Here is a 25,158-nt window from a genome sequence, read left to right as displayed (position 1 = left end):
AAAACCATAACTTTCAAATCTTGTATGACCCAGCTCTTTACAGAGCACCTTTTTTCTGGATCAGGGGTCTTCCTTCTGCTGGTCATGGCCTATGACAGATACGTGGCCATCTGCAAGCCCTTGCATTATTTGGTGATCATGAGGCAAAGGGTGTGTGTTGTGCTGCTTGTGGTGTCCTGGGTTGGAGGTTTTCTGCATTCAGTAATTCAGCTTAGCACTGTTTATGGGCTCCCTTTCTGTGGCCCCAATATCATTGATCACTTTCTCTGTGACATGTACCCTTTACTGAAACTCGTCTGTACCGATACCTTTGTCATTGGTATCTTAGTGCTGGCCAATGGGGGACTCATCTGCACTGCTGTGTTTCTGCTCTTGCTCATCTCCTATGGAGTCATCCTGCATTCTGTGAAGAACCTGAGTCAGGAAGGGAGGCGGAAAGCCCTCCAGACCTGTGGTTCCCACATCACTGTGGTTGTCTGCTTCTTTGTTCCCTGTATTTTCATATATGTAAGACCTGCTAAGACCTTCTACATTGATAAGTCATTGACCATGTTCTATACAGTTATAACCCCCATGCTGAACCCACTAATCTACAGTCTAAGAAATTCTGAGTTAACTTATGCTATGAAGAAGCTCTGCAAAAGAAACATCATATCCCATATTAAATAAATGCATCATCCATCATGAAGGGAGTCATTTGACATCAAAGTTCATTTTCTTAGAATGCAAAAGTCATTTTAAAATTTGTTCTGATTTCTCTTTCTTCAAAGAGTTTATGGTAGTAGTAATTAAAGATTACAATTATACAACCATGGTATAACTGTAGTTTTCCTACTTACTAGAATATAAAGACTATAATTACTTGCCCATCAGTGTATCTAGAATGGTGTAATGCCTATATAGCAAGGAGTTGATATGTATTGAATTAGAGAGTAAATTTTTACATAGTTATACTGAGTTTTCATCAACTTATGCATTTATATTTTTATTCTTTTTCAGGGACAGTGTAATTTTTATCCAGCATCTTGTCATTTAAATTAGCATTTTTACTTATACAGTTTAAAATGCATAATTGTGTATGACTTGCCTATACTGTTTTTCATTTGCATTATACACAACATTTTTACTTTTATACTTTTACTGTTTACAATGAAACTGAAGTAAAATAGATAATAAATAGTATAAGTGAAAACTGAATGCTACAAAAGTGTAGTCACTCAGTAGAATCCGACTGTTTGCCACTCCATGGACTGTAGTCCACCAAGCTCCTCTGTCCATGGAATTCTATGGGCAAGAATACTGGAATGGATTGCCATTCCCTTTTCCAGGGGATCTTCCCAACCCAGGGATGGAACCTGGGTCTCCTGCCTTGCAGGCAATTTCTTTAGTGTCTGAGCCACAAGGAGATCCCAACAATATGAGGTGAAATGTGAAATGAATTTTCTATTTTTCTCTCAGCTTCCTCCAGTCCTCATTCTCAGAGGCTGACCCTAAATTTGTTTCTTAATTATCATCTAGTAATCTTTTCAGGTGCAAGTGTATTCTCTATATGTATATTTCTTTCTTTCTGTATATGCATCACTTGCTTTGCTATGCAATATCTTATAGATATGCAATATCGTATAGATATTTTCATACCAGTCCATATGTATTTCTTAGATTTTTTCATTTTTCAAAACACTCTATAAGTGTATATCAAAATCAATGTCTATTCTTTTCATGAGATTCCCAAACTTTTTAGGACAGTTATATTTCCAATAAATGTATGTTTTTGAATATGTGCAAATATAAGATCCTAGGTATAGAATTGTTGATATTACATTTGATTCAAAGGCCATGTAGTATATGCATTTAAAATGATGATATTGATATGTATTGCCAAAATATCATTCTCTTTTTTAAAATTAATTTTAATTGGAAGAAAATTGCTTTACAATGTTGTGTTGGTTTCTGCCATACAACAGCCCCAATTAGTTATAATCATGCACATGCCACCTTGCCTCCTAGCTCAGTCAATAAAGAATCTGCCTGCAATGCAGGAGATCTGGGTTTGATTCCTGTGTCAGGAAGATCCCCTGGAGAAGGAAATGGCAACCCACTCCAGGATTCTTGCCCGGAGAGTCCCGTGGACAGAGGAGCCTGACATGACTTAGTGACTGAACCAGCATCACTTGCATGTTGAGCCTCCCTCTCCTCCCCAGACTCCAGCCCTGTAGGTCACCACAGAGTGCCAAGCTGGGCTCCCTGTGTTATATAGCAACTTCTCACAGTTATCTGTTTTACACAAGGTAGTGTATATATGACAATGCTACTTTCTCTGTTTATCTCATTCTTTCCTTACCCTACTGCGTCCATGAGTCCCATCTCTATATCTGCATCTCCATTTCTTTCTTGCAAATAGATTCATCAACACCATTTTTCTAGATTCCATACAGATACATTAATATACTATATTTATTTTTCTCTTTCTGACTTACTTCACTCCAAACTATTGCTCTTGAGGTTGTACTAACAGCTACTGTGTCTGTGCTTAGCTGCTCAGCTATGTCCTACTCTTTGCAACTCCATAGAGTGTAGCCTGCGAGGCGTCTCTGTTCTTGGGATTTTTCAGGCAAGAATACTGGAATGGGTTGCCATTTTCCTCTCCAGGGGATCTTCCTGACTTAGGAATCGAACCTGTGTCTCTTTTACTCACTGAGCCATTGAGGAAGCCCCACTAACAGCTATTGTTCTGTCCATAGTCCATGTGAATTTTTTGGACAACATTCTCAACAACCAGTACCTGATAAATACATGTATCACATCTGATTAAAGTTATTTTTTACTTTAATAGCAAACCTTTTGATGTAATTGAGTTTGAGTATCACCTACATGTTTAATTTGATTTGTATTTGTTTGTGGATTATATATATATATATATATATATATATATATATATATATATATATATTGTCTTTAATCTGATTCATTCAATTATTTATTTTTATGAGAGAATTTTAAGGAAAAGAAATGATCTCTTTTACATTGTATAGATAGTTAATGCTTTCTGGCTATTTGTTTTTAACCTTTTATCCTATGTAGAATTATTTTTGCCTGTAAAACTTTTTGTAGTTTATATTAAATTAAAAAACAATGTATCTTGCTTAGGAAGTATTTTCTCATTTCACTTGCACCAAAAGTTCTTCAGTTATTTTTTTCTTTTGTACTTAATTTTTCAATCATTTTTCAAATCTTACATCTTATAATATTTAATTCATCTTGAATTTATTTAGGAGTTTAAATAGGGGTTGATTGTATTTGTTCTTTAAATTTTAGAATTTTTAAAAATATTCACCTATTTATCTTTTTGCCATTGATTTGAAATTCTGACTATTTTATTTAGAACTCCAGCTGTATTTGGGCCCAATTCAAAACTTTAATCTTTTCACCGATCTCTTTATTCATGTGCGCATTGATATCTAAGATATCTAAGATATTTTGACATATGAAGATTCTAGAAGTCCCTTATTAGTATTCTTTATCAGAATTTTGCTTAAGCCTGTATATTTTTATATCAAAATTAGTAAAAATTGAATAATAAAGTATAAATAAGATAAAAATATTTAAATGAAAATTAGCTTAAAATTGTTAAAAGTAAATTTAAAATATGTTCAAAACTATTATTTTCATTAATAGTCCCATTGCTGCTGCTGCTGCTAAGTCCCTTCAGTCGTGTCTGACTCTGTGTGACCCCATAGATGGCAGTCCATCAGACTCCCCCATCCCTGGGATTCTCTAGAGAAGAATACTGGAGTGGGTTGCCATTTCCTTCTCCAATGCATGAAAATGAAAAGTCAAAGTGAAGTTGCTGTCATGTCCGACTCTTAGTGACCCCATGGACTGCAGCCTACCAGGCTCCTCGATCCCTGGAATTTTCCAGGCAAGAGTACTGGAGTGGGGTGCCATTGCCTTCTCCAATAGCCCCATTCAGTTCAGTTCAGTTCAGTTGCTCAGTCGTGTCTGATTCTTTGAGACCCCATGAATCGCAGCATGCAAGGCCTCCCTGTCCATCACCATCTCCTGGAGTTCACTCAGACTCACGTCCATCAAGTCCATGATGCCATCCAGCCATCTCATCCTCGGTCGTCCCCTTCTCCTCCTGTCCCCAATCCCTCCCAGCATCAGAGTCTTTTCCAATGTGTCAACTCTTCACATGAGGTGGCCAAAGTACTGGAGCTTCAGCTTTAGCATCATTCCTTCTGAAGAAATCCCAGGGTTGATCTGCTTCAGAATGGACTGGTTGGATCTCCTTGCAGTCCAAGGGACTCTCAAGAGTCTTCTCCAACACCACAGTTCAAAAGCATCAATTCTTCGGCGCTCAGCCTTCTTCACAGTCCAACTCTCACATCCATACATGACCACAGGAAAAACCATAGCCTTGACTAGACAGACCTTAGTCGGCTAAGTAATGTCTCTGCTTTTGAATATACTATCTAGGTTGGTCATCACTTTTCTTCCAAGGAGTAAGCGTCTTTTAATTTCATGGCTGCAGTCACCATTTGCAGTGATTTTGGAGCCCAAAAAAATAAAGTCTGACACTGTTTCCCCATCTATTTCCCATGAAGTGATGGGACCGGATGCCATGGGATCTTCATTTTCTGAATGTTGAGCTTTAAGCCAACTTTTTCACTCTCCTCCTTCACTTTCATCAACAGGCTTTTCAGTTCCTCTTCACTTTCTGCCATAAGGGTGGTATCATCTGCATATCTAAAGTTATTGATACTTCTCAAGGCAATCTTGATTCCAGCTTGTGTTTCTTCCAGTCCAGCGTTTCTCATGATGTACTCTGCATAGAAGTTAAATAAGCAGGGTGACAATATACAGCCTTGACGTACTCCTTTTCCTATTTGGAGCCAGTCTGTTGTTCCATGTCCAGTTCTAACTGTTGTTTCCTGACCTGCATACAGATTTCTCAAGAGGCAGGTCAGCTGTCTGGTATTCCCATCTCTTTCAGAATTTTCCACAGTTTAATGTGATCCACACAGTCAAAGGCTTTGGCATAGTCAATAAAGCAGAAGCAAATGTTTTTCTGGAACTCTCTTGCTTTTTCCATGATCCAGTGGATGTTGGCAATTTGATCTCTGGTTCCTCTGCCTTTTCTAAAACCAATAGCCCCATTTAGAAGGTTAATTTACAAAGAATTTATACCTTTAGAGTATTAAAAAAAACTATTATCCAGATAAGAATTGGTACTTTCACTTAACAAGTCACTATTGTATCATTGGGTTAAACTTTCAGTTCCTGCCCATGTTTTTAATCCCTTGTATATAGCTGCTATTCTTTAGCTATGACACCTAAAATGCTACCTGACACTTGCTTTAGGGAAAAAATAATCTCTTTCAAAGAAGTTCAGGACTTAAATTACTGCTGAGCATCTTGTGCTGCTGAGATCTTCTTGCCATGCACTGTGCTAGGTGCTAGGTCGCCTCAGTCCTGTCTCACTCTTTGAAACTGTATGGACCATGACCCACCAGGATTCTCTGTCCATGGGCTTTGTCAGGAAGAATATAAACCCCTGCCAAAAAAAAAAAAAAAAAAAAAAGAAAAGAAAAGAAAAGAAAGAAAGAAAAAGAAAAAAAAAACACCTACAAAAATGTGTTAGGATATAGTTTTAGAGATTTTTTTTTTGAAATGCAAACATGTTTAATTTATTGTGACTTATTACAACCCCAGGTGGCACTAGTGGTAAGGAATCCACCTGCCAATGCAAGAGATGCAAGAGACTTGGGTTTGCTCCCTGGATTAGGAAGATTCCCTGGAGCAGACAGTGGTGACCCACTCTAGTATTCTTGCCTGAAAAATTCCATGGACAGAGGAGACTAGAAGGCTGCTCAAGATGATTACATAATACTTGGATATTGACGATACACACTAGTATTTTTAAAATAGATAATCAACAAGGGCCTACTCTATAACACAGAGAACTATACTCAATATTTTGTAATAACTTAAATGGAAAACGAATTTGATACAATAGATACATATATATGTATAACTCTGTCCCTTTGCCTTACACTGGACACTAACACATTGCTGATCAGCTGTACTCTAATATAAAATAAAAATAAAAAATAGAAAATTTAATTGTGAAACATGTATAATATCATATATGAAATGAATCGCCAGTTCAGGTTTGATGAATGATACTGAATGCTTGGGGCTGGTGCACTGGGACGACCCAGAGGGATGGTAGAGGGAGGGGGGTTCAGGATGGGGAACACGTGTATACCTGTGGCAGATTCATGTTGATGTATGGCAAAACCAACACAATATTGTAAAGTAATTAGCCTCTAATTAAAATAAATAAATTTAAATTAAAAAATAAAATAAATAAATTTATATTTTTAAAAAAGAAAGTTTAGTGGTTTTGCCATTGGATTAACATATTTGCCTTTTAAACAAGTTACCCAAGTTTATTTGAAGCCAATGATATTTGCATATGCTTTGGGCTATCTAGCTATCATAAACCAATTAATGAAGTCACCTTAGGTTTTTATTCTTTTTGTTCCTTTTAAGAAACTGACTTCATCTTTTTTTTTTTTTTTTGACATGGAATGCAGACCATTCCAGTATTCTTGCCTGGGGAATCCCATGGACAGAGGAGCCTGGTGGGCTACAGTCCAAGGGGTTGCAAAGAGTTGGGCATGACTGAGCAACTAACACATACACTGTTTTGTTTATTTATTGGTTGTGCTGGGTCTTCATTGCTGCACGTGGGATTTCTATAGTTGTGGAGAGTGGGGGATGCTCTCTAGTTGTGGTGTGTGGGCTTCTCATTTCTGTGGCTTCTCTTGTTGAGGAGCACAGGCTCTAGGTGCATGGGCTTCGATAGCTGCAGCCTGAGGGCTCTGTAGTTGTGACTTGCTGTCTCTAGGGTGCCTGGGCTTCAGTAATTGCAGCACCAGGGCTCATTAGTTGTGGCTAGAGGACCCTGGAGTATGCAGACTTTGGTAGTTCTGGAGTGCAGCTCTGAGGTCGTCCCTCTCAGGCTCTAGAGCATGTGCTCAGTGGTTGTGGAGCATGGACTTAATTGCTCTGCAGCATGTGGAATTTTCCAAGACCAGGGATTGAACCTATGTCCTGTGCACTGGCAGGCAGATTCCCATCCACTGTACCACCAGGGAAGTCTCTTAGTTCTTACATTTATTTTGAAAATTGTGGTCATATATACATAAAGAAGGTGGAGTGTCAAAGAACTGATGCTTTTGAAATGTGGTAGGAGAAGGCAATGGCACCCCACTCCAGTCCTCTTGCCTGGAAAATCCCATGGGCGGAAGAGCCTGGTAGGCTGCAGTCCATGGCGTTGTTAAGAGTCAGACACGACTGAGTGACTTCATTTTCACGTTTCACTTTCATGCATTGGAGAAGGAAATGGCAACCCACTCCAGTGTTCTTGCCTGGAGAATTCCAGGGACGGGGGAGCCTGGGGGGCTGCCATCTCTGGGGTCGCACAGAGTCAGACATGACTGAAGTGACTTAGCAGCAGTGGAGAAGACTCTTGGAAATCCCTTGTGCGGTAAAGAGATCAAACCAGCCAACCCTAAAGGAAATAAACCCTGACTATTCTTGGAAGGACTGATGCTGAAGCTGAAGCTACAATATTTTGGCCACCTGATACAAAGAGTCAACTCATTGGAAAAGACCCTGATTCTGGGGAAGATTGAAGGCAGGAGGAGAAGGGGATGACAGAGGATGAGACTGTTAGATAGGATCACAAACTCAATGAGCATGACTTTGAGCAGACTCCAGGAGATCAAAAAGGACAGGGAAGCCTGGTCAGCTGCAGCCCATGGGATCAGCAGAGTTGGACATGACTTAGTAAAACATACATAATAAAATTTACAATTTTAATCATTTTAAAGTGACACATATTGTTATGCAAACACTACCACTATCCATCTCCTAAACTTTTCCAACTTCCCAAACTGAAATTAGTCATTAAACAAAATTCTCCATTTAAGCTCATGGAACCCCATTATGAATCTGACTGCTTTAAGTGCTTCATGTAAGTGAAATCATACAATAATTGCTTTTTTGTGATTGCCTTTGTATAACTTGTTATAATATCTTTTCCCCACTAAATACTCTTGGCACCCTTGTTGAAAATTATCTAAAGAGATATACAAAGGTTTATTTCTAGGCTTTCTATTTATTCCATTAGTCCACTGTCCATCTTTATTAGAATACTGGTGCCATGATAACCATTGCTTTGTATAGTATGTTTTAGAGTCAGGAAGCATGAGACCCCCAGCTTTCCTGTTTTCAAGATTGTTTTGGCAATTTCGAGTCCTTGAGATTTCATTTTAGCATGAGTTTTTCTATTTCTGCAAAATCAATTTTGCTATTTGGATCTGTAGATCACTTGAGATAATATTAACAGCTTAATACTTTTAAATGTCCCAGATCATAAATGTCTTTTCATATTTGTGTGTGTTCCATAATATCTGTCAGTAACCTTTTGTAGTTTTTGGTTTACAAGACTAGTCTCTTTGGTTAAGTTTACTTAAATATTTTATTTTTTGATGCTTTTTATGTGGAATTATATTCTTAATTTTTTCTTGAGTTGTTAATTATCACATAGAAATTCAACATTATTTTGTAAAAAAAAATCTCCCAACAAATTAGAAATAGAAGGAATGTACCTTGACATAAGAAAGTCCATATAGAACAGGTCTGTAGCTAGCATCAGAGGGTCGCAGCTGCCTGTGCTTAGTGCACCAGCGGCTGCAACTGGCCGGTGCACTAAGTGCGGGTGAGAGGAGTTACCCCACGTCCGAGGTCAGGGGCAGAAGCCGAGAATGCCAGGCTGTGATGGTGCAGGAACAGCTGAGAGGAGCTACCCCGCGTCTGAGGTCAGGGGCGATGTATGAGAGAAGTTACCCTGCATCACAGGCCAGAGGCGGTGCCTGAGAGGAGCCACCCTGCGCCCGAGGCCAAGGGTGGCGGCTGGGAGGAGCAACCCCATGCCTCAGGCCAGGGGCGGTGGCCGGGAGGATCAACCCCACCTCCAAGAAGCAGTGGCTGCCTGGGCACAGGAGGGCCTAGAGGAGCCATCCCACGTTGAAGGTCAAGAAGGGTAGCGGTGAGGAGACACCCCTCATCCAAGGTAAGGATCAGCAGCTGAGCTTTGCTGGAGCAGCCATGAAGAGTTACCCCATGCCCAAGGTAAGAGAAACCCAAGTAAGATGGTAGGTGTTGCAAGAGGGCATCAGAGGGCAGACAGACTGAAACCATACTCACAGAAAACTCGTCAATCTAATCACACTAGGACCACAGCCTTGTCTAGCTCAATGAAACAGCCATGCCTGTGGGGTAACCCAAGACGGGTGGGTCATGGTAGAGAGGTCTGACAGAATGTGGTCCACTGGAGAAGGGAATGGCAAGCCACTTCAGTATTCTTGCCTTGAGAACCCCATGAACAGTATGAAAAGGCAAAATGATAGGATACTGAAAGAGGAACTCCTCAGGTCAGTAGGTGCCCAATATGCTACTGGAGATCAGTGGAGAAATAACTCTAGAAAGAATGAAGGGATAGAGCCAAAGCAAAAACAATACCCAGCTGTGGATGTGACTGGTGATAGAAGCAAGGTCCGATGCTGTAAAGAGCAATATTGCATAGGAACCTGAAATGTCAGGTCTATGAATCAAGGGAAATTGGAAGTGGTCAAACAAGAGATGGCAAGAATGAACGTTGACATTCTAGGAATCAGTGAACTATTATGGACTGGAATGGGTGAATTTAACTCAGATGACCATTATATCTACTACTGCAGGCAGGAATCCCTCAGAAGAAATGGAGTGGCCATCATGGTCAACAAGAGTCTGAAATGCAGTATTTGGATGCAATCTCAAAAACGACAGAATGATCTCTGTTCATCTCCAATGCAAACCATTCAATATGGTAATCCAAGTCTATGCCCCAACCAGCAATGCTGGAGAAGCTGAAGTTGAATGGTTCTATGAAGACCTACAAGACCTTTTAGAACTAACACCCAAAAAAGATGTCCTTTACATTAAAGGGGACTGGAATGCAAAAGTGGGAAGTCAAGAAACACCTGGAGTAACAGGCAAATTTGGCCTTGGAATGTGGAATGAAGCAGGCCAAAGATTAATAGAGTTTTTCCAAGAAAATGCACTGGTCATAGCAAACACCCTCTTCCAACAACATAAGAGAAGACTCTGCACATGGATATCACCAGATGGTCAACACTGAAATCAGATTGATTATATTCTTTGCAGCCAAAGATGGAGAAGCTCTATACAATCAACAAAAACAAGACCAGGAGCTGACTGTGGCTCAGATCATGAAGTCCTTATTACCAAATTCAGACTCAAATTGAAGAAAGTAAGGAAAACCGCTAGACCATTCAGTATGACCTAAATCAAATCCCTTATGATTATACAGTGGAAGTGAGAAATAGATTTAAGGGCCTAGATCTGATAGATAGAGTGCCAGATGAACTATGGACTGAGTTTCGTGACATTGTACAGGAGAGAGGGATCAAGATCATCCCCATGGAAAAGAAATGCAAAAAAGCAAAATGGCTGTCTGGGGAAGCCTTAGAAATAGCTGTGAAAAGAAGAGAAGTGAAAAGCAAAGGAGAAAAGGAAAGACAGAAGCATCTGAATGCAGAGTTCCAAAGAATAGCAAGAAGAGATGAGAAAGCATTCCTCAGTGATGAATGCAAAGAAATAGAGGAAAAGAACAGAATGGGAAAGACTAGAGATCTCTTCAAGAAAACTAGAGATACCAAGGGGACATTTCATGCAAAGATGGGCTCAATAAAGGACAGAAATGGTATGGACCTAACAGAAGCAGAAGATACTATGAAGAGGAGGCAAGAATACACAGAAGAACTGTACAAAAAAGATCTTCATGACCCGGATAATCACGATGGTATGATCACTCATCTAGAGCCAGACATCCTGGAATGTGAAGTCAAGTGGGCCTTAGAAAGCATCACTATGAACAAAGCTAGTGGAGGTGATGGAATTCCAGTGGAGCTGTTTCAAATCCTGAAAGATGATGCTGTGAAAGTGCTACACTCATTATGCCAACAAATTTAGAAAACTCAGCAGTGGCCACAGGACTGGAAAATGTCAGTTTTCATTCCAATCCCAAAGAAAGGCAATGACAAAGAATGCTCAAACTACCACACAATTGCACTCATCTCACATGCTAGTAAAGTAATGCTCAAAATTCTCCAAGCCAGGCTTCAGCGATACATGAACCATGAACTTCCTGATGTTCAAGCTGGTTTTAGAAAAGGCAGAGGAACCAAAGATCAAATTGCCAACATCTGCTGCTGGATCATGGAAAAAGCAAGAGAGTTCCAGAAAAATATTTACTTCTGCTTTCTTGACTATGCCAAAGCCTTTGACTGTGTGGATCACAATAAACTGTGGAAAATTCTGAAAGAGGTGGGAATACCAGACAGCTGACCTGCCTCTTGAGAAATCTGTATGCAGGTCAGGAAGCAACAGTTAGAACCTGACATGGAACAACAGACTGGTTCCAAATAGGAAAAGGAGTGTGTCAAGGCTGTATATTGTCACCCTGCTTAACTTCTATGCAGAGTACATCATGAGAAACGCTGGACTGGAAGAAACACAAGCTGGAATCAAGATTGCCAGGAGAAATATCAATAACCTCAGATATGCAGATGATACCACCCTTATGGCAGAAAGTGAAGAGGAACTAAAAAGCCTCTTGATGAAAGTGAAAGAGGAGAGTGAAAAAGTTGGTTTAAAGCTCAACATTCAGAAAATGAAGATCATGGCATCCGGTCCCATCACTTCATGGGAAATAGATGGGGAAACAGTGGAAACAGTGTCAGACTTTATTTTTGGGGGCTCCAAAATCACTGCAGATGGTGACTGCAGCCATGAATTAAAAGACGCTTACTACTTGGAAGAAAAGTTATGACCAACTTAGATAGCATATTCAAAAGCAGAGACATATACTTTGCCGACTAAGGTCCATCTAGTCAAGGCTAAGTTTTCCCTATGGTCATGTATGGATGTGAGAATTGGACTGTGAAGAAGGCTGAGCACCGAAGAATTGATGCTTTTGAACTGTGATGTTGGAGAAGACTCTTGAGAGTCCCTTGGACTGCAAGGAGATCCAACCAGTCCATTCTGAAGGAGATCAGCCCTGGGATTTCTTTGGAAGGAATGATGCTGAAGCTGAAATTCCAGGACTTTGGCCACCTCATGCGAAGAGTTGAGTCATTGGAAAAGACTCTGTTGCTGGGAGGGATTGGGGGCAAGAGGAGAAGGGGACGGCCGAGGATGAGATACTTGGATGGTATCACCTTCTCTATGGGCATGGGTTTGGGTGGACTCCAGCAGGTGGTGATGGACTGGGAGGCCTGGCATGCTGTAGTTTCATGGCGTTGCAAAGAGTCGGACATGACTGAGCGACTGAACTGAACTGAACTGAAATGATTCCTCTGTCAATACCCCTAAACTCTTAGTAGATTCACTCCATGAAAAGAAGACCATTGTAATAATGCGTGTATGACCTAAATTTTGGGGAACATTTCTTTGGAGATGTTGCAGTCATCCTGCTTACTGTGATGACCTGTGGCCACTATGTGGCCATCTGCAAGCCCCTTGCACTATACAAGCATCATGACTCATCGAGTATGTCATCTGTGAATGGGAGTGTCATGGGTAGCAGGCTTTCTTCATAGATTCATACAGATCATCTTCATCTTCAGATTACCTTTCTGTGGCCCTAATATCATAGATCACTTTATGTGTGACTTGAATCCTTTGCTCAATCTTGCCTGTACTAATACTCTAGGGCTCTTTGTTGCTGTCAACAGTGGTTTCCTCTGTCTGTTAAACTTCCTTTCCTTGATTGGCTCCTACGTGGTCATTCTGCACTCCCTAAGGTCCCAGAGCTTGGAGGCAAGGCAAAAAGCTCTCTCCACATGTGTCTCCCCTACAACAGTGGTGGTCTTAATATTTGTGTCCTGCATATTTGTATACTTGAGACCAGCAACTACTTTACCTACTGATAAAGCAGTGGCTGTGTTCTACACTATGATAACTCCCATGTTAAATCTTTTAATCTATACTTTGACAATTGCTCAGATGAAAAACATTATTAAGAAACTGAATAGTAAGAAAGCTATTTCAGATGAATCATAAAATGTGATTGGAACCTAACATGTATTCAATGGCAGCAAGGGTCAAAATGCATTGTCAATAATCTTATAAATGAATACTTATGATATAAAGAAAATAGTTGAGCATTATAATCATAAATTCTGCAGTGACAGAAGAAATGATGGCAAGAAATAAGAAGTATTTAGGCAAGGGTAAACATTTGGAATATTCTTGCATATTACTGAATTCAACAATGTATATAGATTCACAAGCATTCATTCTAATAAAAAATTAAAGAAATATAAGGTGTATTGGTATTGAGAGTAGTCTCCATAACAATCCAAAGAGATAGAAACTGGTATTATCTCCTTTTTATAAGTAGGAAACAAATTGAAAAAAAACGAACTTCCAAACCATAAAAGTGAAGTGTGTGTGTGTGTGTGTGTGTGTGTGTGTGTATACACACATATATGTATATATGGGCTTCCCTGGTAGCTCAGTGGTAAAGACTCTGCCCACAATGCAGATTCATAAGTTTGAATCCTATGTTGGAAAGATCACCTGGAGAGAGGAATGGGCTAACCACTCAGGTATTCTGGCCTGGAGAAATCTATGGACTATATAGTCCATGGAATCACAAAGACATTAATAAATAAAGTATAATATAGTATATATGCTATGAAAGTGGAAGTGAAGTTGCTCAGTCGTGTCTGATTCTTTGTGACCCCATCTACTGTAGCTACCAAGCACCTCTGCCCATGAGAGTTTCCAGGCAAGAGTACCTGGAGTGGGTTGCCATTTCCTTCTCCAGGCGATTTTCCCAACCCAGGGGTCAAACCGGGCTCTCCTGCATTGCAAGCAGACGCTTTACTGTCTGAGCCACCAGGGAAGTCTCACACAGACATATATGTATGTGTGTGTTGTGTCCTACCATTTATGACTCCATGGATTGTAGACTGCCAGGCTCCCCTGTCCATGGAATTCTCCAGGCAAGAATATTGAAGTCGTTAGTCATTTCCACCTCCAGGAAATTGGCCAGGGTCTTCCGCATTGCACACAGATTCTTTACCATTTGAGCCACCAGAGAAGCCCTGTATGTTATATTATATGTTCAGTTCAGGTCAGTTCAGTTGATCAGTCACGTCCAGCTCATTGCAACCCCATGAACTGCAGCAGGCCAGGCCTCCCTGTTCATCAACAACTTCTGGAGTTCACTCAAACTCATGTCCATCGAGTCAGTGATGCCATCCAGCCATCTCATCCTCTGTCGTCCCCTTCTCCCCTTGCTCTCAATCCCTCCCAGCATCAGAGTCTTTTCCAATGATTCAGTTCTTAGCATCAGGTAGCCAAAGCATTGGAATTTCAGCTTCAGCCTCAGTCCTTCCAAAGAACAACCAGGACTGATCTCCATTAGAATGGATTGATTGAATCTCCTTGCAGTCCAAGGGAGCCTCAAGTCTTCTTCAACACCACAATTCAAAAGCATCAATTCTTCAGCGCCCAGCTTTCTTCACAGTCCAAATCTCACATCCATACATGACTACTGGGAAAACAATTGCCTTGACTAGACGGACCTTTGTTGACAAAGTAATGTCTCTGCTTTTGAATATGCTATCTAAGTTGGTCATAACTTTCCTTCCAAGCCGTAAGTTTCTTTTAATTTCATGGCTGCAATCACCATCTGCAGTGATTTTGGACCCGAAAAAAAGAAAGCCTGACACTGTTTCCACTGTTTCCCTATCTATTTCCCATGAAGTGATAGGACTGGATACCATGATATTAGTTTTTTGAATGTTGAGCTTTATGCGAACTTTTTGACTCTCTTCTTTCACATTCATCAACAGGTTTTTTAATTCCTCTTCACTTTCTGCCATAAGGGTGGTGTCATCTGCATATCTGACGTTATTGATATTTCTCCCAGCAATCTTGATTTCAGCTTGTGGTTCTTCCAGCCCAGCATTTCTCATTATGTACTCTGCATATAATTTAAGTAAGCAGGATGACAATATACACCCTTGACGTACTCCATTTCCTCTTTGGAAACAGTTTGTTGTTCCATGTCCAGTTCTAACTGTTGCTTTCTGACCTTCATATAGGTATCTCAAGAGGCAGGTCAGGTGGTCTGATATTCCCATCTCTTTCAGAATTTTTCACAGTGCTTTGTGATCCACACAGTCAAAGGCTTTGGCATAATCAATACAGCAGAAATAGATGCTTTTCTGTACTCTCTTGCTTTTTCCATGATCCAGCAGATTTTGACCATTTGATCTCTGGTTCCTCTGCCTTTTCTAAAACCAGTTTGAACATCTGGAAGTTCACGGTTCACGTATTGCTGAAGCCTGGCTTGGAGAATTTTGAGCATTACTTTACTATAGTGGAATGAGGTTCGTGACATTGTACAGGAGACAAGGATCAAGACCATCCCCATGGAAAAGAAATGCAAAAAAGCGAAATGTCTGTCTGGGGAAGCATTACAAATAGCTGTGAAAAGAAGAGAAGTGAAAAGCCAAGGAGAAAAGGAAAGATAGAAGCGTCTGAATGCAGAGTTCCAAAGAATAGCAAGAAGAGACAAAAAAGCCTTCTTCAGTGATTAATGCAAAGAAATAGAGGAAAAGAACAGAATGGGAAAGACTAGAGATCTCTTCAAGAAAACTAGAGATATCAAGGGAATATTTCATGCAAAGATGGGCTTGATAAAGGACAGAAATGGTATGGACCTAACAGAAGCAGAAGATATTAAGAAGAGGTGGAAAGAATACACGGAAGAACTGTTCAAAAAAGATCTTCACGACCCAGATAATCACAATGGTGTGATCACTCATCTAGAGCCAGACATCCTGGAATGTGAAGTCAAGTGGGCCTTAGAAAGCATCACTGTGAACAAAGCTAGTGGAGGTGATGGAATTCCAGTTGAGCAATTTCAAATCCTGAAAGATGATGCTGTGACAGTGCTGCACTCAATATGCCAGCAAATTTGGAAAACTCAGCAGTGGCAACAGGACTGGAAAATGTCAGTTTTCATTCCAATACCAAAAAAAGGCAATGCCAAAGAATGTTCAATCTACCGCACAATTGCACTCATCTCACACGCTAGCAAAGTAATGTTCAAAATTCTCCAAGCCAGGCTTCAGCAATACGTAAATTGTGAAATTCCTGATGTTGAAGCTAGTTTTAGAAAAGGCAGAGGAACCAGAGATCGAATTGCCAACATCTGCTGGAAAATGGAAAAAGCAGGAGAGTTCCAGAAAAACATCTATTTCTGCTTTATTGACTATGCCAAAGCCTTTGATTGTGTGGATCACATTAAACTGTGGAAAATTCTGAAAGAGATGGGAATACCAGAACACCTGACCTGCCTCTTGAGAAATCTGTATGCAGATCAGGAAGCAACAGTTAGAACTGGACATGGAACATCAGACTAGTGCCAAAGAGGAAAAGGAGTACGTCAAGGGTGTACATTGTCACCCTGCTTCTTTAACTTATATGCAGAGTACATCATGAGAAACTCTGGACTGGAAGAAACACAAGCTGGAATCAAAATTGCCGGGAGAAATATCAAGAACCTCAGATATGCAGATGACACCACCCTTATGGCAGAAAGTGAAGAGGACCTAAAAAGCCTCTTGATGAAAGTGAAAGAGGAGAGGGAAAAGGTTGGCTTAAAGCTCAACATTCAGAAAATGAAGATCATGGCATCCGGTCCCATACTTCATGCGAAATGATGGAGAAACAGTGGAAACAGTGTCAGACTTTATTTTTTTGACCTCCCAAATCACTGCAGGTGGTGATTGCAGCCATGAAATTAAAAGATGCTTACTCCTTGGAAGAAAAGTTATGAGCAACCTAGATAGTATATTCAAAAGCAGAGACATATACTTTGCCAACTAAGGTCCATCTAGTCAAGGCTATGGTTTTTCCTGTGGTCATGTATGGATGTGAAAGTTGGACTGTGAAGAGGTCTGAGTGCCGAAGAATTGATGCTTTTAATCTGTGGTGTTGAAGACTCTTGAGAGTCCCTTGGACTGCAAGGAGATCCAACCAGTCCATTCTGAAGGAGATCAACCCTGGGATTTGTTTGGAAGGAATGATGCTAAAGCTGAAACTCCAGTAGTCTGGCCATCTCATGCTAAGTGTTGACTGATTGGAAAAGACTTTGATGCTGTGAGGGATTGAGTCAGGAGGAGAAGGGGACGATAGAGGATGAGATTGCTGGATGGCATCACTGACTCGAAGAGCGCGAGTCTGAGTGAACTTCGGGAGTTGGTGATGGACAGAGAAGCCTGGTGTGCTCCGATTCATGGGGTTCCAAATAGTCGGACACGCCTGAGCGACTGAAGTGAACTGAACTTACTAGTGTGTGAGACGAGTGCAAATGTGCGGTAGTTTGAGCAATCTTTGGCATTGCCTTTCTTTGGGATTGGAATGAAAACTGACATTTTCCAGTCCTGTGGCCACTGCTGAGTTTTCCAAATTTGCTGGCATATTGAGTGCACCACTTTCACAGCATCATCTTTCAGCATTTGAAACAGCTCCACTGGAATTCCATCACCTCCACTAGCTTTGTTCATAGTGACGCTTTCTAAGGCCCACTTGACTTCACATTCCAGAATGTCTGGCTCCAGGTGAGTGATCACACCATCGTGATTATCTTGGCCATGAAGATCTTTTTGTACAGTTTTTATGTGTATTCTTGCCGCCTCTTCTTAATATCTTCTACTTCTATTAGGTCCATACCATTTCTGTCCTTTATTGAGCCCATCTTTGCATGAAATGTTCCTTGGTATCTCTAATTTTCTTGAAGAGATCTCTAGTCTTTCCCATTCTGTTGTTTTCCTCTATTTCTTTGCATCAATCTCTGAGGAAGGCTTTCTTATCTCTCCTTGCTCTTTTTCAGAATTCTGCATTCAGATGCTTATATCTTTCCTGTCTCTGCTTTTGCTTCTCTTCTTTTCACAGCCATTTGTAAGGCCTCCTCAGACAGCCATTTGGCTTTTTTTTTTTTTTTTTTGCATTTCTTTTCCATGGGGATGGTCTTGATCCCTGTCTCCTGTACAATGTCACAAACCTCCATTCATAGTTCATCAGGCACTCTATCAGATCTAGTCCTTTAAGTCTATTTCTCACTTCCACTGTATAATCATAAGGGATTTGATTTAGGTCATACTTGGATGATCTAGTGGTTTTCCCTACTTTCTTCAACCTAAGTCTGAATTTGACAATAAGGAATTCATGGTCTGAGTCACAGTCAGCACCCCGGTCTTGTTTTTGCTGACTGTATAGAGCTTCTCCTTCCTTGGCTGCAAAGAATATAATCAATCTGATTTCGAGTTGACCATCTGGTGATTTCCATGTGTAGAGCCTTTTCTTGTGTTGTTGGAAGAGGGTGTTTGCTATGCCCAGTGTGTTCTCTTGGCAAAACTCTATTAACCTTTTCCCTGCTTCATTCCACATTCCAAGGCCAAATTTGGGATATTATTATATATACCACACATGAACAATTATATATTAGCTCATTATTTATGAATAAATTACACAACTTTTCTAACTCATTTTATATATCACAGTTGATGATATTATATTGACTGTAACAATGAGATTTGAAATTGCTTTAATATAAAAGTAAAGGTCCATTTAACCTCTATGGGGTCAGTCAGTTCCGTCACTCAGTCAAGTCTGACTCTTTGTGATTCCATGGAATGCAGCATGCCAGGCTTCCCTGTCCATTACCAACATCTGGATCTTGTTCAAAAACATGTCCATCGAGTCTATGATGACATTCAACCATCTCACCCACGGTCATCCCCTTCTCCTCCTGTCTTCAATCTTTCCAAGCATCAGGGTCTTTTCAAATAAGTCAGTTCTTTGCATCTGGTGGCCAAAGTATTGTAGTTTCAGCATCAGCATCAGCATCAGTCCTTCCAAAGAATATTCAGGATTGATTTCCTTGAGGATCAACTGATTTCATCTCCTTGCAGTCCAAGGGACTCTCAAAAGTCTTCTCCAACACCACAGTTCAAAAGCATCATTCTTTGGTGCTCAGCTTTATTTATAGTCCACCTCTCATATCCATACATGACTACTGGAAAAAATCATAGCTTTGATTAGGTGGAAGTTTTTTTGAAAAGTACTGTCTCTGCTTTTTAATATGCTCTCTAGGTTGGTCATAGCTTTTCTTCAAAAAAGCAATTATCTTCATTACCTCCACCATAGTATGTCTCAGGTCAAATAACAGCAAGGAAGCACAGACCTGCTAATCAAAAGAAAATTGAATTAAAGTTTTAATGAGCATGGCCCCACTATCAGAACAATACCCAGTTTCCACACAGTCAGTCTCTCCCCTCAAGATGCTTTCATAAGCCTCTTATCCTTATTCATCAGAGGGCAGTCAGAATGAAAACCACAGTCACAGAAAACTAATCAAACTGATCACATGGACCACAGCTTTGTCTAGCTCATGAAACTGTGAATAATGCTGTGTATCATGCTGTGTAGGGCCACCCAAGATGGACGGGTCATGGTGGAGAGTTCTGACAAAACGTAGTCCACTGGGGAAGGGAATGGCAAGCCACTTCAGTATCCTTACCTTGAGAACCCCAGGAACAGTATAAAAAGGCAAAAAATAGAACACTGAAAAATGAACTCCCCAGGTTGGTAAATGCCCACTATGCTGCTGAAGGGTGTAGAAATAACTTCAGAAAGAATGAAGAGATGGAACCAAAGCAAAAACACTGCCCAATTGTGGGTGTGACTGGTGATGGGAGTAAAGTCCCATGCTGTAAAGAACAATATTGCATAGGAACCTGGAATAGGTTGACGAATCAAGGTAAATTAGAAGCAGTCAACCAGGAGATGGCAAGAGTGAACACCAACATTTTAGGAATCAATGAAATCAAATGGACTGGAATAGGTGAATTTAAATCAGATGACCATTATATCCACTATACATTGCAAGGGATTTGATTTAGTTCATACCTGAATGGTTTTGTGGTTTTCCCTACTTCTTTCAATTTAGGTCTGAATTTGGCAATGAAGAGTTCATGATCTGAGCTACAGTCAGCTCCCGGTCTTGTTTTTGCTGATTGTATACAGCTTCTCCATCTTTGGCTGCAAAGAATATAATCAATATGATTTTTCTATTGGCCATCTGGTGATGTCCATGTGTAGAGTCTTTTCTTGTGTTGTTGGAAGAGAGTGCTTGCTATGATCATTGTGTTCTCTTGGCAAAACTTTATTACCCTTTGCTCGCCTTCATTCTGTACTCCAAGGTCAAATTTGCCTGTTACTCCAGGTATCTCCTGACTTCCTGCTTTTGCATTCTAGTCCCCTGTGATGAAAAGGCCATCTTTTTTAGGAATGTTAGTTGTAGAAGGGCTTGTAGGTACTCATAGAACCGTTCAACTTCAGTTTCTTCAGCCCAGACTTAGATTACTGTGATATTGAATGGCTGCCTTGGAAATAAACAGAGATTATTCTGACACTTTTGAGACTGCACCCAATTACTGCATTTTGGACTCTGTTGTTAACTATGAGGGCTACTCCATTTCTTTTAAGAGATTCTTGCCACAGTAGTGGATATAATGAGCATCTGAATTAAATTTGCCCATTCCAGTCCATTTTATTTCACTGATTCCTAAAATATTGATATTCACTCTTAACATCTCTGATTTGACCACTTCTAATTTACCTGGATTCATTGACCTATCATTACAGGTTCCTATGTAGTATTGTTCTTTACAGCATCAGACTTTACTTCCATCACCGGTTACATCCACAACTGGGCGCTGTTTTTGCTTTGGTTCTGTCTCTTCATTCTTTCTGAAGTTATTTCTCCACTCTTTAGTAGCATATTGGGCATCTACCAACCTGGGGAGTTCATCTTTCAGTGTCCTATCTTTTTGCCTTTTCATACTGTTCGTGGGGTTCTCAAGGCAAGGATACTGAAGTGGTTTACAATTCCTTTCTCCAGTGGACCACTTTTGTCAGAACTCTCCACCATGACTCATCCACCTTGGATGCTCTACTCCGCATGGCTCATAGTTTCATTGGGCTAGACAACTCTGCAGTCCATGTGATCAGTTTGATTAGTTTTCTGCAACTGTGGTTTTTATTCTGTCTGCCCTCTGATGGATAAGGATAAGAGGCTTATGAAAGCTTCCTGATGGGAGAGAGGACTGTGGGGAAAACTGGTTATTATTCTGATGGCTGGGGCCATGCTCAGTAAAACTTTAATCACTTTTCTTTTGATCAGTGGGACTGTGTTTCCTCCCTGTTATTTGACCTGAGACAAACTACGGTGGAGGTAATGAAGATAATTTATTTTGGACGAAAAGCTATGACCAACCTAGAGAGCATATTAAAAATCAGAGACAGTACTTTTCCAAGAAAGTAATCAAAGAAAGTAACCATTTAATCAAAGCTATGATTTTTCCAGTAGTCATGTATGGATATCAGAGTTTGACTATAAAGAAAGCTGAGCACCAAGGAATTGATTCTTTTGAACTGTGGTGTTGGAGAAGACTCTTGAGAATTCCTTGGACTGCAAAAAGATCCAAACAATCCATCCTAAAGGAGATCAGTCCTGGGTGTTCATTGGAAGGACTGATGTTAAAGCTGAAACCCCAATAGTTTGGCCACCTGATCAAAGAACTGACTCATTTGAAAAGACTCTGATGCTGGGAATGATTGAAGGTATGAGGAGAAAGGGAGGACAGAGGATGAGATGGCTAGATGGTATCACTGACTCAATGGACTTGAGTTTGAGTAAACTTTGGGAGTTGGTGATGGACAGGAAGGCCTGGTTTGCTGCAGTCCTAGGAGCTGCAAAGAGTCGTACATGACTGAGTGACTGAACTGAACTGATATCTCTTCTTTAACAAGTTATTTTCTGATTAAATTATTATGTAATATTAAGGAGTGTTCCCTTGGTAGACAGTAGGTCTTGTTGGTTATTTTAAATATAGTAGTGCTTACACTTCAATCCCATACTCCCAATATATTCCTGCCTTCAACTCTTTCCATGGTAACCATAAATTTGTTTTTGAAGTTTGTTTCTGTTTTGTAAATAAATTCATTAGTATCTTTTTTTTTCTAGATTCCACATGTAAGCAATAACATGTAATATTTGTCTTTGTCTACCTGACTTACTTCACCTTTAGCATTTTAACCTCAAGAACCATTCATGATGCTACAAATGATCATATTTCATTATTTTTAATAGCTGATTAATATTCTATTGTATTAATATAATAAGTACCAGATTTTTTTAACTTCATCTGTCAATGGGCATTTAGTTTATTTATATGTCTTGGCTATTGTAAAGAGTGCCGAAGTTAATATTGGGGTGAATGGGTCCTTTCAAAACATGTTTTTTTCCAGGATATATGTCTAGGAGTGGGATTAATAAATCATATGGCCGCTCTATTTTATGTTTTGTGTGTTTTTTTTTTTGAACCTCCATACTGTTCTCCATAGTGGAGAAAGAGAAAAAGAAAAAAAATCCCACATTTATGACAACATGGCTGACAGCTTTATACTAAGTGGAAAAATGTAGACAGAGAAAGACATATCATATATCACCATTATGTAACATATGAAAAAGCCATACACATAAAATGGAATAGTGGTTACCAGAATTTGGGAGTTGGAGTAATTGAAGAGAAGATAGTCAAAAGAGTATAAATTTGAAATTAGAAGATGAAATAGCTCTAGAGATCTCATGTACAGCTTAGAAATTATAGTCAATGATATTGTATTATATATTTCAAATAGTGAAGATACTAGATATTAAATATTCTCATCACAAAAAAAGTACAGTTGTGTGACTTATTAGTGCTGTTAGCTAATACCATGGTGGTAATCATATTTTAATATAAAAGAGATTAGCAGTGTGTGCCTTTAATATGCACAATGTTCCGTCAATCATACCTACTATTTTTAAGGAGACAAAGAACTTGAATAGATGTGTATCCAAGCAAGATATTCTTTGTGAACCCATGAAGTGCAGCATGCCAGACTTCCCTGTCCTTCATGCTCTTCCTGAATTTACTCAACTCATGTCCACTGAGTCAGTGATGCCATCCAACCATCTTGTCATCTATTACACACTTCCCTTCTTGCCCTGAGTCTTTCCCAGAATCAAGGTCTTTTTCAACAAGTCAGCTCTCCCATCAGGTGGCCAAAGGTGGCTTCAGCTTCAGCACCAGCCTTTCCAATGCATATTTAGGGTTAATTTCCTTTAAAAATGACTGGTTTGATCTCCTTGTTATCCAAGAGACTTTCAAGAATCTTCTATAGCACCACAGTTTGAAAACATCAATTCTTCAGTGCTCAGCCTTCTTTATTGTCCAAATCTCACATCTGTAAACGACTACTGAAAAAAAAACAATTAGCTTTGACTGTATCACTGCAGATGGTGAATGCAGCCATGAAATTAAAAGATGCTTACTCCTTGGAAGAAAAGTTATGACCAACCTAGATAGCATGTTCAAAAGCAGAGACATTACTTTCCCGACTAAGGTCCGTCTAGTCAAGGCTATGATTTTTCCAGTAGTCATGTATGGATGTGAGAGTTGGACTGTGAAAAAAGGCTGAGTGCTGAAGAATTGATGCTTTTGAACTGTGGTGTTGGAGAAGACTCTTGAGAGTCCCTTGGACTGCAAGGAGATCCAACCAGTCCATTCCGAAGGAGATCAACCGTGGTATTTCTTTGGAAGAAATGATGCTAAAGCTGAAGCTCCAGTACTTTGGCCACCTCGTGTGAAGAGTTGACTCACTAGAAAAGACTTTGATGCTGGGAAGGATTAGGGGCAGGAGGAGAAGGGAACGAGGGAGGATGAGATGGCTGGATGGCATCACTGACTCGATGGATGTGAGTCTGAGTGAACTCCGGGTGTTGGTGATGGACAGGGAGGCCTGGCGTGCTGTGATTCATGGGGTCGCAAAGAGTTGGACACGACTGAACAACTGAACTGAACTGATACAGACTTTTGTCAGCAAAGTGATGTCTTTGCTTTTTAATACACTGCCTAGGTTTGTCATAGCTATTCTTCCAAGGAGCAAGTGTCTTTTGATTTCTTGGCTGCAGTCACAATCCTCATTGATTATAGAGCCCAAGAAAATAAAACCTGCCATCATTTCCACATTTTCCCCATCCATTTGCCATGAAGTAGTAGGACAGGATGCCATGATCTTTAGTTTTTGAATGTTGAGTTTTAAGCCAGCTTTTTCATGCTCTTCTTTCACTTTATAAAGAGGCTCTTTATTTCCTCTTTAATTTCTGCCATTAAATTAGTATCATCTGCATATCAGAGGTTGTTGAGATTTGTCCCGGCAATCTTGATTCCAGTTGGTGATTCATCTGGCCAATAAGCAATGAAAATATGTCCACATCACGAATCAGCCATGTGCACCTCAATGAAAATGCAAAATAAAGTGTTACATTTCTGAAGAAGAAAAAAAAAAAGATCCAGCATTTTTACTTTTAGGTATATACCAAAAAAAAAAAATTAAAGTGGGTACTCAAAAACTACATTCATGTTCATAGCAGCATTAGTCACAGTAGCCAAAACATGTAAGCAACATGTGAAAAAATTTTTTAAAAATGTGGTTTGCATAAAGTGGAATATTATTCTACATTTAAAAGGTAGGAATTTCTGACATGTTACAATATGGATAAATTCTGAGAACCTGTTTTGGGAATAAACCTTATATTTTATTTTATTTATATTTTAATAAAACATTTTATAACACACATATTAACATGGAAATTCTAAAAATAATATAGAGAGTTCTTATATCAGTTCACATCAGTCACTCAGTCATGTCTGACTCTGCGACCCCATGGACTGCAGCACACCAGTCTTCCCTGTCCATCACCAACTACCAGATCTTGCTCAAACTCATGTTCATCAAACTGGTGATGCCATCGAACCATCTCATCTTCTGTAGTCCTCTTCTGCTCCTGCCTTTAATCTTTCCCAGTATCAGAGTCTTTTCAAATGAGTC

The 25,158-nt window shown here is 39.9% G+C and overlaps 2 pseudogenes; one reads left to right on the top strand and one right to left on the bottom strand.

Annotated features, from left to right (window-relative positions):
* LOC120854716 overlaps positions 1–669 on the top strand; it is an 828-nt pseudogene extending 159 nt beyond the window's left edge.
* Positions 1–25,158, bottom strand: part of LOC120882208 — a 933,819-nt pseudogene that overhangs the window by 270,242 nt on the left and 638,419 nt on the right.

Source organism: Oryx dammah, unplaced genomic scaffold, assembly GCF_014754425.2.
Source record: "Oryx dammah isolate SB20612 unplaced genomic scaffold, SCBI_Odam_1.1 HiC_scaffold_2, whole genome shotgun sequence".
NCBI lineage: Eukaryota > Metazoa > Chordata > Mammalia > Artiodactyla > Bovidae > Oryx > Oryx dammah.
The sequence above is the reverse complement of the archived record's forward strand: the minus strand, read 5'-3'. Positions and strand labels throughout refer to the sequence as shown.